The 18197-nt window shown below is 41.3% G+C and overlaps 1 protein-coding gene across 2 annotated transcripts in view; it reads left to right on the forward strand.

Annotated features, from left to right (window-relative positions):
- The first annotated feature begins 4336 nt into the window (after positions 1–4336).
- slco5a1 (solute carrier organic anion transporter family member 5A1) overlaps positions 4337–18197 on the forward strand; it is an 87056-nt gene continuing 73195 nt past the window's right edge. The window contains exon 1 of one of the 2 annotated variants that reach the window (XM_061965404.1): positions 4337–4410. The gene's annotated coding sequence lies outside the window, so the exon portion shown is untranslated. Of the gene's footprint in view, positions 4411–14908; positions 15002–18197 lie in introns of those variants that run through there. The other variant, XM_061965402.1, reaches the window with a different exon arrangement.

An 18197-nucleotide genomic window follows, 5' to 3' on the forward strand; every position in this document is an offset into this window, starting at 1 on the left:
CGAAGGCAGGGCACTTGGCGGTCCGATCCTCGGCTACAGAAGCTAGCTCTTGGGACGTGGAACGTCACCTCGCTGGGGGGGAAGGAGCCTGAGCTAGTGCGCGAGGTAGAGAAGTTCCGGTTGGATATAGTCGGACTCACCTCGACGCACAGCAAGGGCTCTGGAACCAGTTCTCTCGAGAGGGGCTGGACTCTCTTCCACTCTGGCGTTGCCAGCAGTGAGAGGCGACGGGCTGGGGTGGCAATTCTTGTTGCCCCCCGGCTCAGAGCCTGTACGTTGGAGTTCAACCCGGTGGACGAGAGGGTAGCTTCCCTCCGCCTTCGGATGGGGGGACGGGTCCTGACTGTTGTTTGCGCTTACGCGCCAAGCAGCAGCTCAGAGTACCCACCCTTTTTGGATTCACTCGAGGGAGTACTTGAGAGTGCTACCCCGGGTGATTCCCTCGTTCTACTGGGGGACTTCAACGCTCATATTGGCAACGACAGTGAAACCTGGAGAGGCGTGATTGGGAAGAATGGCCGCCCGGATCTGAACCCAAGTGATGTTTTGTTATTGGACTTTTGTGCCCGTCACGGATTGTCCATAACGAACACCATGTTCAAGCATAAGGGTGTCCATATGTGCACTTGGCACCAGGACACCCTAGGGCGCAGTTCTATGATCGACTTTGTAGTTGTGTCATCGGATTTGCGGCCTCATGTTTTGGACACTCGGGTGAAGAGAGGGGCGGAGCTTTCTACCGATCACCACCTGGTGGTGAGTTGGCTGCGATGGTGGGGGAGGATGCCGGACAGACCTGGCAGGCCCAAACGCGTTGTGAGGTTTTGCTGGGAACGTCTGGCAGAGTCTCCTGTCAGAGAGAGTTTCAATTCCTACCTCCGGAAGAACTTTGAACATGTCACGAGGGAGGTGCTGGACATTGAGTCCGAGTGGACCATGTTCCGCACCTCTATTGTCGAGGCGGCTGATTGGAGCTGTGGCCGCAAGGTAGTTGGTGCCTGTCGTGGCGGTAATCCTAGAACCCGTTGGTGGACACCGGCGGTGAGGGATGCCGTCAAACTGAAGAAGGAGTCCTATCGGGTTCTTTTGGCTCATGGGACTCCTGAGGCAGCGGACAGGTACCGACAGGCCAAGCGGTGTGCGGCTTCAGCGGTCGCGGAGGCAAAAACTCGGACATGGGAGGAGTTCGGGGAAGCCATGGAAAACGACTTCCGGACGGCTTCGAAGCGATTCTGGACCACCATCCGTCGCCTCAGGAAGGGGAAGCAGTGCACTACCAACACCGTGTATGGTGCTGATGGTGTTCTGCTGACCTCGACTGCGGAAGTTGTGGATCGGTGGAGGGAATACTTCGAAGACCTCCTCAATCCCACCAACACGTCTTCCTATGAGGAAGCAGTGCCTGGGGAATCTGTGGTGGGCTCTCCTATTTCTGGGGCTGAGGTTGCCGAGGTAGTTAAAAAGCTCCTCGGTGGCAAGGCCCCGGGGGTGGATGAGATCCGCCTGGAGTTCCTTAAGGCTCTGGATGCTGTAGGGCTGTCTTGGTTGACAAGACTCTGCAGCATCGCGTGGACATCGGGGGCAGTACCTCTGGATTGGCAGACCGGGGTGGTGGTTCCTCTCTTTAAAAAGGGGAACCGGAGGGTGTGTTCTAACTATCGTGGGATCACACTCCTCAGCCTTCCCGGTAAGGTCTATTCAGGTGTACTGGAGAGGAGGCTACGCCGGATAGTCGAACCTCGGATTCAGGAGGAACAGTGTGGTTTTCGTCCTGGTCGTGGAACTGTGGACCAGCTCTATACTCTCGGCAGGGTCCTTGAGGGTGCATGGGAGTTTGCCCAACCAGTCTACATGTGCTTTGTGGACTTGGAGAAGGCATTCGACCGTGTCCCTCGGGAAGTCCTGTGGGGAGTGCTCAGAGAGTATGGGGTTTCGGACTGTCTGATTGTGGCGGTCCGCTCCCTGTATGATCAGTGTCAGAGCTTGGTTCGCATTGCTGGCAGTAAGTCGGACACGTTTCCGGTGAGGGTTGGACTCCGCCAAGGCTGCCCTTTGTCACCGATTCTGTTCATAACTTTTATGGACAGAATTTCTAGGCGCAGTCAAGGCGTTGAGGGGATCCGGTTTGGTGGCTGCAGGATTAGGTCTCTGCTTTTTGCAGATGATTTGGTCCTGATGGCTTCATCTGGCCAGGATCTTCAGCTCTCACTGGATCGGTTCGCAGCTGAGTGTGAAACGACTGGGATGAGAATCAGCACCTCCAAGTCCGAGTCCATGGTTCTCGCCCGGAAAAGGGTGGAGTGCCATCTCCGGGTTGGGGAGGAGATCTTGCCCCAAGTGGAGGAGTTCAAGTACCTCGGAGTCTTGTTCACGAGTGAGGGAAGAGTGGATCGTGAGATCGACAGGCGGATCGGTGCGGCGTCTTCAGTAATGCGGACGCTGTATCGATCCGTTGTGGTGAAGAAGGAGCTGAGCCGGAAGGCAAAGCTCTCAATTTACCGGTCGATCTACGTTCCCATCCTCACCTATGGTCATGAGCTTTGGGTTATGACCGAAAGGACAAGATCACGGGTACAAGCGGCCGAAATGAGTTTCCTCCGCCGGGTGGCGGGTCTCTCCCTTAGAGATAGGGTGAGAAGCTCTGTCATCCGGGGGGAGCTCAAAGTAAAGCCGCTGCTCCTCCACATTGAGAGGAGCCAGATGAGGTGGTTCGGGCATCTGGTCAGGATGCCACCCGAGCGCCTCCCTAAGGAGGTGTTTAGGGCATGTCCGACCGGTAGGAGGCCACGAGGAAGACCCAGGACACGTTGGGAAGACTATGTCTCCCGGCTGGCCTGGGAACGCCTCGGGATCCCCCGGGAGGAGCTGGACGAAGTGGCTGGGGAGAGGGAAGTTTGGGCTTCCCTGCTTAGGCTGCTGCCCCCGCGACCCGACCTCGGATAAGCGGAAGAAGATGGATGGATGGATGGATGGATATTCAAAATGGCTGACTGAATTTGTGGCATTTTGTGATGTTTAAACTATATTTTCATATACTTTGCAGATTGCAAATACAATTGGATGTGGTTTATAGGATACAATAAAACACAAATAAAGTAAAATTATTTTTCCACTCTACTGCTATTTTAAGTGTAATGATAGCAAACAATAAAATGAGTGCTGTCCATTAAAAGCATGTATCTCCAATTCTATGTTTTTATCCCCAAAAATACTTTTATTTCTGTTAACCCCAAAATATGTTCCGTCGTCTGTTACTTTTTGTACACAATTCGACTAAAATGTGTAGAATATGTTGCTTTAAGTGTAATGATAGCAATAAATTAAATGACAACTGTCCGATTACAGACATGTATCTCTAATTCTATATCTATTATAAAAACTACATTCTTTTTGTTAACCCCATAATATGTCCTGTTGTATGTATGTTACTTTTTGTACATTATTCCACTAAATTATTGTGGAATAGGCTGGTATCTCCAGTTTGGTTATTGCTTTTATTTCTTTTCTATGTTAACATAAAAATATGTCACTTTTTGTACACAATTATTCTAAGTTGTGTGAAACATGTAGCTTAAGTTGAATGATGTCCAGTTAAAAGAACATACTGTATCTCCAAATGAATGTTTTTATTTTATTTTTTTTAATTCTTTGTTTGTCCAGTATGTGTTTTCCATCCATAATTAATAAATAATAACTAATAATATATAAATGACTGTAAAATATAAAATTGCTATATAACGGAAAGCATGTATCTACATTTAAAATACCTTTCTTTGCACAACATTTGTCCAGTTATCTGTGACTTTTTGTACATTATTCCACAACATTCTTGTGGAATAGGTTCTTTAATGGCAATATATGACAAAACGTCTGACCAATTTTCTTTACCCAAAATATTTCCAGTTGTCTATTGCTTTATGTATGTTATTCTACTAAATTGCACCCATGAGATACTTGTACTGTATCTCCACTTTCTTTGGTCCAAAAAACTGTCATTTTCTTAATTTTATCCTCTAAATGTGCCCACTCGTCTTTTAGTTTTTGCACAGAATTTTTGAATAGGCTCCATAAATCCATCAAAGGAGTAATACAGAAAAATCACACTGCAAAGTGCTGTAGTACTCTGAGTCGCCACACTGTAAGTCATCATGAAAAGGGGGCGTACGTGAGCTAGCAGGTGCTTGTCACTACCTTGGCTTTTCAGAGAATAAGTTTATTTTCATTTAACAACAGTGCTAATGAACATCTTCGCTAGTCAGGAACAGTTTGTGTGCAGAAATTATATTTTAATATTCTTCTGAATGATGGAGGACTATATATCCTCAAAAACCTCTTTAAACCAAACAGAGGGTGATCACACCTTTTACCTGAAGAAGGAAAGGTGGATGTACTTCAGATTTAAAAATAAAGGTAAGACCACTACAATTTTTGATTTGATGAACGCATGTACCTCCTTTTTTGTTGTTTTCATAGCTAACAACCTTTCTTTGTGTTACCCTAAACCGGCGGTCAGCAACCCGTGGCTCTCTTTAGTGCCGCCCTAGTGGCTCCCTGGAGCATTTTTAAAAAAGGGTTGAAAATGGAAAAAGATGGGGGGAAAATATTTTTTTGGTTTTAGTATGTTTTTTGTTTGTAGACAAACATGACATTAACATTCCCACTTATGAGAAAGCCCACCGTTTAAAGGCCTACTGAAACCCACTACTACCGACCACGCAGTCTGATAGTTTATATATCAATGATGAAATCTTAACATTGCAACACATGCCAATACAGCCGGTTAACTTATAAAGTGCAATTTTAAATTTCCCGGGAAACTTCCGGTTGAAAACGTCTGTGTGTGAATGTGTGTGTGAATGGGTAAATGTGGAAGTAGTGTCAAAGCGCTTTGAGTACCTTGAAGGTAGAAAAGCGCTATACAAGTACAACCCATAGGTATGATGACGTATGCGTGTGACGTCAGTAGTTGAATCAGACATTTTGAAATAGGTCGGTCGCCAGCTTAAATCGTCTTTTTTTCATCGCTAAATTCCACAGTATTCTGGACATCTGTGTTGGTGAATCTTTTGCAATTTGTTTAATGAACAATGGAGACTGGAAAGAAGATACCTGTAGGTGCGATCGGTGTATTAGCGTCTGGCTACAGCAACACAACCAGGAGGACTTTGACTTGGATAGCAGACGCGCTATCCGACGCTAGCCGCCGACCGCATCGATGATCGGGTGAAGTCCTTCGTCGCGTCGTCGATCGCTGTAACGCAGGTGAGCACTGGTGTTGATGAGCAGATGAGAGCTGGCGTAGGTGGAGAGCTAATGTTATTAGCATAGCTCTATCGAGGTCCCGTAGCTAAGTTAGCTTCAATGGCGTCGTTAGCAACAGCATTGCTAGTCTTCGTCAGGCGGTACAGCATTAACCGTGTGGTTACAGGTCCAGAGTTTGGTAGTATTGTTGATATTCTGTCTATCCTTCCAGTCAGAGGCTTATTTCTTTTGTTTCTATCTGCAGTTAAGCACGATGCTATCACGTTAGCTCCGTAGCTAAAGTGCTTCGCTGATGTATTGTCGTGGAGATAAAAGTCACTGTGAATGTCCATTTCGCGTTCTCGACTCTCATTTTCAAGAGGATATAGTATCCGAGGTGGTTTAAAATACAAATCCGTGATCCACAATAGAAAAAGGAGAGAGTGTGGAATCCAATGAGCCCTTGTACCTAAGTTACGGTCAGAGCGAAAAAAGATACGTCCTGCACTGCACTCTAATACTTCACTCTCACGTTTTTCATCCACGAATCTTTCATCCTCGCTCAAATTAATGGGGTAATCGTCGCTTTCTCGGTCCGAATCGCTCTCGCTGCTGGTGTAAACAATGGGGAAATGTGAGGAGACTTTCAACTTGTGACGTCACGCTACTTCCGGTACAGGCAAGGTCTTTTTTTTACCAGCGACCAAAAGTTGCGAACTTTATCGTCGATGTTCTCTACTAAATCCTTTCAGCAAAAATATGGCAATATCGCGAAATGATCAAGTATGACACATAGAATGGATCTGCTATCCCCGTTTAAATAAAAAAAATTCATTTCAGTAGGCCTTTAATATGTTTGTGTGTATGCTTCACTGATGACAGTATTTGGTTAACATCGTTTTGTCCTACTAATTTCGGTGGTTCTTGAACTCACCATAGTGTGGACTGCGACACAACAGTTTGTTTACATGTAAAATCTTCCACTCCTTCAATGTCTCATTTTGTCCAACAAAAGTTTTATGCTGTGCGTGAATGCGCAAAGGTGCGCTTTGTTGATGTTATTGACTGGTTGGAGTGTTAATCAGGCATATTTGGTCACTGCATGACTGCAAGCTAATCGTTGCTAACATGCTATTTAGGCTAGCTGCATGTACATATTGCATCATTATGCCTCATTTGTAGGTATATTTGAGCTCATTTAAAATCCTTTACATTTACCCTCTTTGTATATATTTTAGTTTTGCATGTCTCATGACCAGTGTTGGTTACTTTGTAACGCGTTACTGTAACGCTGTTAGTTTCGGCGGTAACTAGTAATCTAACGCGTTATTTTTTATATTCAGTAACTCAGTTACCGTTACTACATGATGCGTTACTGCGTTATTTTACGTTATTTTTTTATGTAGTATCGGCTAGAAACAGAAGATCTGAGTGTGTTTTATTGGAGCGCTGCAGTGTCGTCCTTCTGAATGTTCTTGTGTCACAAGCCGGAGGCGTGCTCTGTGTGTGTGTCTGGGTGTGGGTGTGGGGAGGTGAGAGGGGGGCGTGTCTGTGTTTACGAACAACGGAGCCGCAGACTCGAGTGTCTTAACATGGAGATATTCTCACTTCTTTTTTTTGTCGAGCACAAAGAAAATAACATTTTTAGTTAAATGTAAGTTGTGTCTTGGATCAAAGATCCCGTCTACTGCCCAAAACAACAATTCAAATCTGCCTGGTTAGGCTTTGTGTATGTCACGTGTCCCTTCCTTAGGTGAAGCCAGGTTTACAGCTATGTTGTTATTATGCTGTTTGTTACTTATGTATGTTATGTTGCAGCTATTTAAAATACTTTTGTCAATTTGTTCTGGCCTGAAATAAATTGGCCCTTTGAAACATATCTTTGTCTTTGTGTGTTGTATGTAGACCACATTGCCTAGCAGAGTTCAGTGATGCAAATGCATGTCAAGTTGATCAACATATTGTATTATTCTCCAGTGCAATAACAGTACTGAAATGAAGGCTAAAAGGGCATTAATGAGAGCTTTAAAAAAAAAAAGGGGGGAAAAAAAGTAACTAAATAGTTACTTTTCACAGTAACACATTACTTTTTGGTGTAAGTAACTGAGTTAGTAACAGAGTTACATTTGAAATAAAGTAACTAGTAACTGTAACTAGTTACTGGTTTTCAGTAACTAACCCAACACTGCTCATGACACATTATCTGTATGTAATATTGGCTGCATTTCAGATGGTTGTTTGTGTGCCACGTTGTTCCAGACCACAGCAAACATTACCTAGCTTGCCAAAGATTGTACAAAATCTATTAAAAGAAGACAGCCCGCCGTTTCCTTGAACTTGGACACACACATCTATACCTTTGGCCATTAAAAGCCAGTAATTTCCAGGAGTTATCTCACCTTCCAAGTAGCCTCTGATTTACTAATGATTTCTAATGTTGTAAGAGTGTGTAGAATAAATATTACATTTCAAAATTTCTGTCAAGGAAGATTTGCTTCAGCCTGCGACACATAGTCATTTTGATAGTAGACTAATATAGCTAATATAGACACTTACGTCATGTGTTGCCTTCATTATAAGACTTATATACGGCTTTTCATTTTATGCGGCTCCAGACAGATTAGTTTTTTGTATTCTTGGTCCAATATGGCTCTTTCAACATTTTGGGTTGCCGACCTCTGCCCTAAACATATGTCAAATTGTCTCATTTTATGTACATAATTTGATTAAATTGTCTCCAATGATAAGTGTAATTACATGATGACAAGTTATGGTGAAAAGCCTGTATCTCCAATATTTCCCTTTAAATACTTGTTGTACAGTATTCTAGTAAATTCTGTAGAATATTTCCAAATGACCCTGTATGACCCCTACCCACCTTATTAGAGATGTTGATTTTATGATGAGACGCGAGGTCAAACTTCCACCTATGTGATCCACCTCTGTTGCCGGGCAGATAATTGGCCCTGACCTCATTCAGGCCCCTCCCAAGGGTTTAAGGCTCAAAGGTGAGGAGCGTCTGTGTTGTGTGTGAATGAAGCACTTGATGCGTGCTTGGTTTTTTCCAATGCAAAATGATTTTTGACATTACAGTCAAAGTAAGACTTGTGCATGCAAAGCCCCCCCACCCCTTCGCCCATCTCCTGCTGAAACATTAATGAAGCTTGAAGCCCCTCAGGCCCACCTAATGTACCCTAACAGCTCCTTTATGGCTGCTCTCTCACAGCCCAGCACCACCTTGGTTATTAGTGCTGCTTCCACGCGTCTAACTCCTCAACAGCCTTACAACTTGGGGAGAAAAGACGCAGGACATTTTTTGGGGGCGATTTATAGTAAAGACTCCAAGTCAACATTGTTGTACTTCTTCTTGGTCATGCCTTGCAAATCTGTGTGGAAAAGTTTTATGGTCTTTAAAAGGACATCTTAGAGAAAATGTTATTTTTAATATAATTCACATCACTTACCACCATTATGACCAACATCAAAATGTGGTAGCGTAGAAGGCCTAAGTATTCATTAAAAACAAGGCAGAGGTTTTATTTAACAAGTATATTTTATATTTTTTGCCACTGTGAAATTACACACAGTTTGAACAGTAACATTGTGTTTGAATATAGGAAAATAAATCACTGTACTTTAATCAAGTGAGTCTTTGGTGTAATACTAGATGGAGCCTGAGTGCCACTAGTTGAACACCTCTACAGTTTGAGAATCACTGCTCTCGGCCCGGTTTACACCGCACACCAAATTAGATTTTTTTTCTCATCAAGTGACACAGATCGGATTTATTTTGCCAGTCTAAACACTCCAAAGGGCTTCAAATGTGATCTTTTTAAATGTGACTTCAGTTTAAACCAGTGGTTCTTAACCTGGGTTCGATCGAACCCTAGGGATTCGGTGAGTCGGTCGGCCTCAGGGGTTCGGCGGAGCCTCCGCCGCGGAGGTCAAGACACACCCGACTCATCGTGTAAATAAAAACTTCTCCCTATCGGCGTATTATAGATACCCCCAAACAATGTTCCCTCTAATTTTCCATATGCGTGAGCAAAGGCAAAAACTCCTTGAGCATTCAGTGGAGCACGTGAGCGACGTTAGACGTGTACATGCACTGTGGCCACACCAGCAGCAGACCGGTCCCGAACCTGACTAAATAACAAGTTAAATGTTTTATTATTACAGTCGTGCTCATAAGTTTACATACCCTGGGAGAATTTATGATTTATTGGCCATTCTTCAGAGAATATGAATGATAACACAAAAACCTTGCTTCCACTCATGCTTAATGGTTGTGTGAAGCTATTTATTGGCAAACAACTGTGTTTACTCTTTTTAAATCAAAATGACAAAAGAAAGTACCCAAATGACCCTGATCAAAAGTTTACATACCCCAGTGACTTTGATCTGATAACATGCACAAAAGTTGACACAAACAGGTTTGAATGGCTAATCAAGGTTCCAATCCTCACCTGTGACATGTTTGTTTGTAATTAATGTTTGTGTATAAAAGGTCAGTGAGTTTCTGGGCTTCTGACAGACCATTGCATCTTTCATCCAGTGCTGCACAGATGTTTCTGGATTCTGAGTCATGGGGAAGGCAAAAATAATTGTCAAAGGATCTGCGAGAAAAGGTAATTGAACTGCATAAAACAGGAAAGGGGTACAACAAGATAGCCAAGGAATTGAGAATGCCAATCAGCAGTGTTCAAACGCTGATTAAGAAGTGGAACATAAGAGATTCAGGTAGACCAGCAAAGATTTCAGCCACAACTGCCAGGAAAATTGTTCGAGATGCAAAGAAAAATCCACAAACAACTTCAGCTGAAATATAAGACTCTCTGATAAATTGTGGTGTGGCTGTTTCAAGATGCACAATAAGGAGGCACTTGAAGAAAAATTGGCTGCATGGTCGAGTCGAGGTAAACTTATGAGCACAACTGTATAATCAAATGGCAGCAGTCATTTCCATGAGATTACTTTCTAATATAAATATTTTGGCCCAATTACAATGACAATAACAAAAAATATTGTTTTTCATGAGCTGTGTACTAGTATTGTATGTCTGGGTGGGGTTCCTGCTTTGGAAATAATTTGTACCCCTTTCAGATATCGCATTTAGTTCCCACTAAAACATTCACATGTTACACAATAAGATGCAAACATGGGATCATGTGTACATTCCTGTAAGTTTGTTTGTAAAATATATCTTTATTAGTATTTCTTTAATATAATAACATAATTTCATGGTTAATATTTATAAATTAAGATAAAATTAACAACAAAAACATTTTATTGTTCACTAAAGAAGGGTTCGGTGAATGCGCATATGAAACTGGTGGGGTTCAGTACCTCGACCCGAATGTGACTTTTTTCTCCGCTTTGGGTGAGCTACGTCATCCGTGTGCGCAGGGAAATATGCAGCCTGCCAGTGGAAGTCGATGTAAACAACTTCCAAAGTAAACAAAATCTTTTTTCGACGTCAAGATTTTTGGTGCATCACTAGTCACGATTGCGCAAATAATAGGTTATATGTAATATCCATCCATCCATTTGCTACCGCTTGTCCCGTTCGGGGTCACGGGGGTGCTGGAGCCTATCTCAGCTGAATGAATATATATATTTTGATTCCAAAGAAATAGCCATTATTGAAGGACCGAAATTGACGCTGTGGTGTATTCGCTTACATGTACATTGCGTAAATTGTTTGTGTAAATGTTTTTTGTTTTTTTTAAATAGAACAACAAAAAACAGGAGCAGTCACACACAATAGTTAAAAGTACAAATTACAACATAAACATAAAAACATGCAATAGGTAAAAAATAAAATGTTTCAATTAAAACATCTTAAAAACAAGTACAGTTTGCAATGGAAACATCTTCTCGATCTTTTAAAATGGCCTGAAATTCCCCCAAAGTGATGAGTTCAGGTAGCCTCAGATCCTTTTGTAATTCATTATATGACCATGGAGCAGCATTTTTTTTTACAGAGACTTGTGTTGGCTCCAGGAACCAATACGCCAAGGATGTCCTGTGACATTAAAACCGTAGCGACTAGAGTGTCTACACATAAAAGAACATAAATAAGGGGGAACCAGACCAGGAAGGGATTTATATATTAAAACCGTCCATCGAGAAAATCTGCGATCAGTTTGCTTTTGCATACAAAGTGCAATGATGGACAAGGTTGCCACAACCAGTAATAAAATGTAAGGCACAGTGATATTCAGTATCCAGTTTTTTCAAATAAGTGTAGGGTGCATTCATAAAAAGCAAGTCTCCATAATCTAGCAAAGGCATAAAAGTGGCCAGAATCAATCATTTTCTAACTAGTAGGTAAAAACAGGACTTGTTTCTAAAGAAAAAAGCTAAATTTCATTTTCAGTTTAGCCACAAGTTTTTTTTATGTGTGATTTAAAAGACAAGTTCTTATCAACAACAATCCCCAAGTACTTGTATGTGGTGACCATTGCAAGTTCAACCTTAAGAGCAGTTGATATCTTTGCAATGTTCAATGGCAGTCGTTTCCCTTTTAAAAATAACATCACCTTAGATTTATCTGCATTTAGAACCAGTCTCAGCTGAGTCAGCTGGCACTAAACAACATCAAAAGCAGACTGCAGGAGCTCAAATGTTTGCGCTACAGCAGGGGATGAACAGTATATGACCGCATCATCTGCATAAAAATTAAATGCAGCATCCGACACATTACCACAGAGATTATTTACATACTGTATTTTTCGGACTATAAATCGCAGTGCGACTTATACTCAGGAGCGACTTATGTGTGAAATGATTAACACATTACCGTAAAATATCAAATAATATTATTTAGCTCATTCACGAAAGAGACTAGACGTATAAGATTTCATCAGATTTAGCGATTTGGAGTGACAGATTGTTTGGTAAATGTATAGCATGTTCTATATGTTATAGTTATTTGAATGACTCTTACCATAATATGTTACGTTAACATACCAGGCACGTTCTCAGTTGGTTATTTATGCCTCATATAACGTACACTTGTTCAGCCTGTTGTTCACCTTGAAGGTAGAAAAGCGCTATACAAGTACAACCCATTTATCATTTACCATTTATTTATTTTAAATTGCCTTTCAAATGTCTATTCTTGGTGTTGGGTTTTATCAAATAAATTTCCCCCAAAAATGCGACTTATACTCCAGTGCGACTTATATATGTTTTTTTCCTTCTTTATTATGCATTTTCGGCCGGTGCGACTTATACTCCGGTGCGACTTATACTCCGAAAAATACGGTAGATGGAAAACAACTACGGATCTAATAGGAAACCCTAAGGTACACCCTTTATTTAATACAGGGAGGAAAGACGAGGAAGACTCAGCAAACTGGACGCATTGGGTTCTATTGGACAGGTCGTTAGGAAAAAAAATGCAATTTGTCTTTGAAAGGACATTTTTGCCTGGCCCACACAGGAACATGTGCCTGTGTATGACTCTTTCTGTCTTTGCGTGGTACAACTTTTGATGTGCCACCTTCATTGTGGGACCCTTTGTAAGAACATTTGAGAATACTGTCTACTTTCATTGACTTTGGACTGTGTGTGCATGTTAGATCTTGTGTTTCTATTGTAATGTGCAGCCATTTTGACATCTCACCTATTTTGGAAAAATTATCCTGTGTGTGTGAGGTCATGACTTTATTTTTATTTTTCACCATTGGCCACTGAGTCTTTGTAAGGAAATTTCCCTCATTGTGTGTCTGCGTGTGTGTGTGTGTGTGTGTGTCCGCGCGCGTGCGTGCGTGTGCGCGCGTGTGTGTGTGTGTGTGTGTGTGTGTGTGTGTGTGTCCACAGGGAGTTACATAGTGAGGCGTGTGTTTGACTATTCTGTCGGCCTCCCCACTGTGTTTACCTCTCCAATGGTAAAGATGCCATATGTTAAATGAGCTTGTGTTACATCTCTGGTTGCAAGGTGGCCACACACACACACGCACACGCACACACACACACAGTAGGAAGGGTTATGTCAACCATAAGCATTGATCTGTTTATGCTTTTTTTAACACATGAGATTCATCTGTGCCATACTGTCATTGATTCATGTGCTAACAGCACGCCAATTCATTAGCATTGTTGTGACACGCGCAGATAAAAGTCCATCACTGTTCTCATTTTTAATTAAAACCAAGTAGAAGACTGTGGACTTAATAGAAACTATACATTCAGGAGTGTTATTGACAGTGTGCTTATTGACTGGTGAGCATATACGGGAAGGGGGCTTCCATATTTCTCATAATGCAGCAGAGAAGAAAAAAAAAGAAGAAAAACTGCCGAGCTCGGCATTAATTTTCTGCACTTCAGACAAGTTTCTCTTGTGGGGATTTAATGTAGCCACTAAGTGTGCAGCCTATAGTATATGGCTTTAAAACATCTCTCTAAGTTGCTTTTTTTAATGGATTTTATGACATAAATCCTTTTCATGGCCAAGCTGAAAGCAGACTAATCGCCTTTGCTCACCAGTTTAGTCGTCATAAGTTCAGTCAAGTTCTTTTTTGTGTGCGTATGTTGTAATATAGTGTTTTTGTCGTAAAATATAGTTAAAATGGTGCTCATATAGTTGGAATTCATACTAGCTAGTCTCTTTTTTTGTACATTTTCCTATTAAATTGGGATTGTTGCTCAAATACAAATATTCCCAATTAGATTGTGTAGAAGTGGTCGTTAAACTGAAAAGCCAGTATGAATGAGTGTATGCAATATGATGTATATTTTTGTAATTTTTTTATTATTCTATTTTCATTCATCTGTCATTTTTGTATTTTTCAATTGATTATTTGAACAGTTTTATTTTTATTTTTCATTTCACATATTTTATTTGGTAGAATGTGTGGCAGTTTTTAAATGATAGTTAATGTGGCATTGTTGTGGCATGTTTCATTTGGGAAGCATAACATATCTATTTATTAAATAATAATATATTATATCGTATTACATGATCCAAAAGTAAATGTGTTTAATTAATGAAATAAATATGTAATGAAAGAAACACAGTTGTACTACCATGATTAATAAGATTTTAATATATAAATATTTCATTGGATATTTGTAAACATCTTATTTTGGAATATACTGTACATATTTCAGGGTTTCCCCTAAACTGCCAAGATACCAGTGGGGGTGTGGTTACCATGACGTCATTGAGTAATTTGCATAATTTGCTATGATGATATGATTTTCTTTAAAATGGCTACAAAAATGTATACTTGCATTTCAAGCAAATCTGTTATTATTAATTAGTATTAACATATATATTTTTTTTAATCGTTTTGCCATATTTTTAACTGTTGCGGCTTATTGTACAAGGTACTCTGTTGTGAATTTTTCAAGTGTTTACAGACTTTTAACGACTTTTTTAAAATTAAAAACAGAGTCTACTTCTGTACTTAGATGTCCCTGACGAAAGAAAAGAGCCGCAGCGAGCATGACGTCAATCTTGCTTTGTGCTGTTGCTCTAGTTTTGTCAGGTTTGTCACTGACAGTTTAGTTATGTTTTGGTTTTCCCTCTGTCTTTATTTCCTGTAAGCGCTCTTATTTTGGTTCAGTTTCCTGCTAGTCTCCCTGAGCAGCTGCGGCTGATTGGCACCTGGCCACACCTGGTGTCAATCAGCCAGCTGCTATTTAGACCTGCTTTGACCTCCAGTCAGGGCTGGAGTATTGATTGTCGATGTGATTGTCGATGTCTACTACTTGTCGTTCGAGCTGATACTTGTCGATGTCTTTGTTTGCGGTAAGCTGTTCCTGTTTAATAGTTCCTATAGCAATTTACAGTTTGCTGTCTCCTAACTTCTTGTTTTTCTGTTAGCTGTATCCAGTTAGCCGTTACTTATTCCTAGTTCCTGTTTGCTCGTTCCTGTTCCCTGTCTCCAGTTTGCCTGTACCTGTTTCCTGGTTTGTGTTGGGTTGATGAGGCGTCATGAAGCGTTTCGACACATTGCAAAACTGTATTGATACTGTGGCACTAAATACTGACATCTGCTGGACATTAAACATCTCTACAGGCAACTGACACTGATTTTATGACCTAGTATATACAATAATATAAACCAAGTCATTGTATTTCGTTTAGGATTATTTCATATCTTCATTAAAATAAGAATATATTTGTATCTTTTTTAGATACAGTCAATAAATAATGTGAACATGTATCATAACATGGAAATCTAAGAGAACGTGTTGTGAATGAGGATGCTTGTGGACTGGGATTTTTTTTTTTATTTATTTATTTTTTTTTAACACATTTTTATTTTAAAAAAAAAACAGTTTTTCCAACATATTAAATTTTAGACGATTTCTCTTCTTAGTTATTATTTCTCCGGCTGTAGAAAAGACCCGCTCACAGGGCACAGAGGAGGCGTCAGTGCGACACAGTTCGCGTATCGGACCGAAACAGCTCATGATTGGTCACGTGACTTTCTAAAAGCGGTACGCGCACCGACACAGGGTTTTGCTCTATGAGCTCGACGCATGCACCGATGCATCGGTGTTGCCGGACCCATCACTAGTGTTTTGCCATATTTTTATGGACGTTAAATCATGTTTTCCTGTGCCAAGCCTGCCTTCTCTGCATCTTGGGGTTCGTCACCAACACCATGTGACAGAATACTCCAGCCAGAATACCCCGCAGAGATTTCGATGGCGGAGAGGCTTGACGGGATTGTAGCGCTAATGGCTAAATTAAAGAAAAGTTCGGCCATTCCAAGCCCTCTCCCACCCACCCCTGTTGTCTGTGGGCCTATCTGGTGACGTCTGGGATCCGTTCCCTGAGGGGGGGCTATGAGTAGCTGTACAGCTGGGGAGGCACAGCTACTTCCCACCCCAGTGGGTCTGCAACAGACGGAACCATCATCTCCGGTGGGCCAGCAGACGCCGCCACCATGCAGTCCGGTGGGCAAGCAGACGCCGCCATGCAGTCCTATAGCTATTTCCAGTTTGCTGTCTCCTAACTTCTTGTTTTCCTGTTAGCCATATCCAGTTAGCCGTTAGTTATTCCTAGTTCCTGTTTGCTCGTTCCTGTTCCCTGTCTCCAGTTTGCCTGTGCCTGTTTCCTGGTTTGTGTTTTGCCTTATTTTTATGGACATTAAATCATGTTTTCCTGTACCAAGCCTGCCTTCTCCGCATCTTGGGGTTCGTCACCAACACCATGTGACAAGTTTATTTTCTTACAAATATACAAATCACGTCCACATTGCAGATATGCTGGCAACGCTCCAGACAATGGTGTGCGTTTTGTTTACATCCGGTTTCGGCAGCGCGGTTTTCGGTGACCAAAGTCTTTTTTCGGTGGTCAAGTTTTCGTTACATCACTTGTCAATAGTGCACAAATACAAACCCCAAAACCAATGAAGTTTGCACGTTGTGTAAATCATAAATAAAAACAAAATACAATGATTTGCAAATCATTTTCAACCTATATTCAATTGAATAGACTGCAAAGACGAGATACTTAACGTTCGAACTGGAAAACGTTATTTTTTGCAAATATTAGCTCATTTGGAGTTTGATGCCTGCAACGTGTTTCAAAGAAGCTGGCACAAGTGGCAAAAAAGACAGAAAGTTGAGGAATGCTCATCAAACACTTACTGTATTTGAAACATCCCTCAGGTGAACAGGAGAAATCATTGCACGTAAGCGATGATATTACGGACCTTCGATCCCTAAGGCAGTACTGCGTCAAAAAGCGACATCATTGTGTAAAGGATATCACCACATGGACTCAGGAACACTTCAGAAAACCACTGTCAGTAACTACAGTTCGTTGCTACATCTGTAAGCGCAAGTTAAAACTCTACTATGCAAAGCGAAAGCCATTTATCAACAACACCCATCTAAGATGGACTGATGCAAAGTGGAAAAGTGTTTTGTGGTCTGACGAGTCCACATTTCAAATTGTTTTTGGAAACTGTGGACGTCGTGTCCTCCAGACCAACAAGGAAAAGAACCATCCGGATTGTTCAAGGCGCAAAGTTGAAAAGCCAGCATCTGTAAAGGTATGGGGGTGTATTAGTGCCAAGGCATGAGTAACTTACACATCTGTGAAGGCGCCATTAATGCTGAAAGGTACATACAGGTTTTGGAGCAACATATGTTGCCATCCAAGCAACGTTATCATGGATGGCCCTGCTTATTTCAGCAAGACAATGCCAAGGCACGTGTTACAACAGCGTGGCTTCATAGTAAAAGAGTGCGGGTACTAGACTGGCCTGCCTGTAGTCCAGACCTGTCACTCATTGAAAATGTGTTTCGCAATATGAAACCTAAAATACCACAACCGAGACCCCGGACTTAAGCTGTACATCAAGCAAGAATGGGAAAGAATTCCACCTGAGAAGCTTAAAAAATGTGTCTCCTCAGTTCCCAAACGTTTACTGAGTGTTGTTAAAAGGAAACGCCATGTAACACAGTGGTGAACATGCCCTTTCCCAACTACTTTGGCACGTGTTGCAGCCATGAAATTCTAAGTTAATTATTATTTGCAAAAAAAAAAAAAAGTTTGAATTTGAACATCAAATATCTTGTCTTTGTAGTGCATTCAATTGAATATGGGTTGAAAAGGATTTGCAAATCATTGTATTCCGTTTATATTTACATCTAACACAATTTCCCAACTCATATGGAAACAGGATTTGTACTGTATGTACTGTGTGTGTGTGTGTGTGTGTGTGTGTGTGTGTGTGTGTGTGTGTGTGTGTGTGTGTGTGTGTGTGTGTGTCAATCATAAAATATTAAAATATTGTCAGTTGTTTTTACAAAATAAATTATTTATTAAAAATATCAAAGAAAATACTTAATTATTGGTCATTTTTTATAATGGTGTACAATTATATTTATTTGATTTATTTATTCCGAATATGTATTTTATAGCTACCTTGTAAATGTAGATACAAATCACATATATTATTATGGAAATTGTAATGGTGTTCAAT

This window comes from Nerophis lumbriciformis, linkage group LG07 (assembly GCF_033978685.3).
Source record: "Nerophis lumbriciformis linkage group LG07, RoL_Nlum_v2.1, whole genome shotgun sequence".
In the NCBI taxonomy this organism is placed as follows: Eukaryota; Metazoa; Chordata; class Actinopteri; order Syngnathiformes; family Syngnathidae; genus Nerophis; species Nerophis lumbriciformis.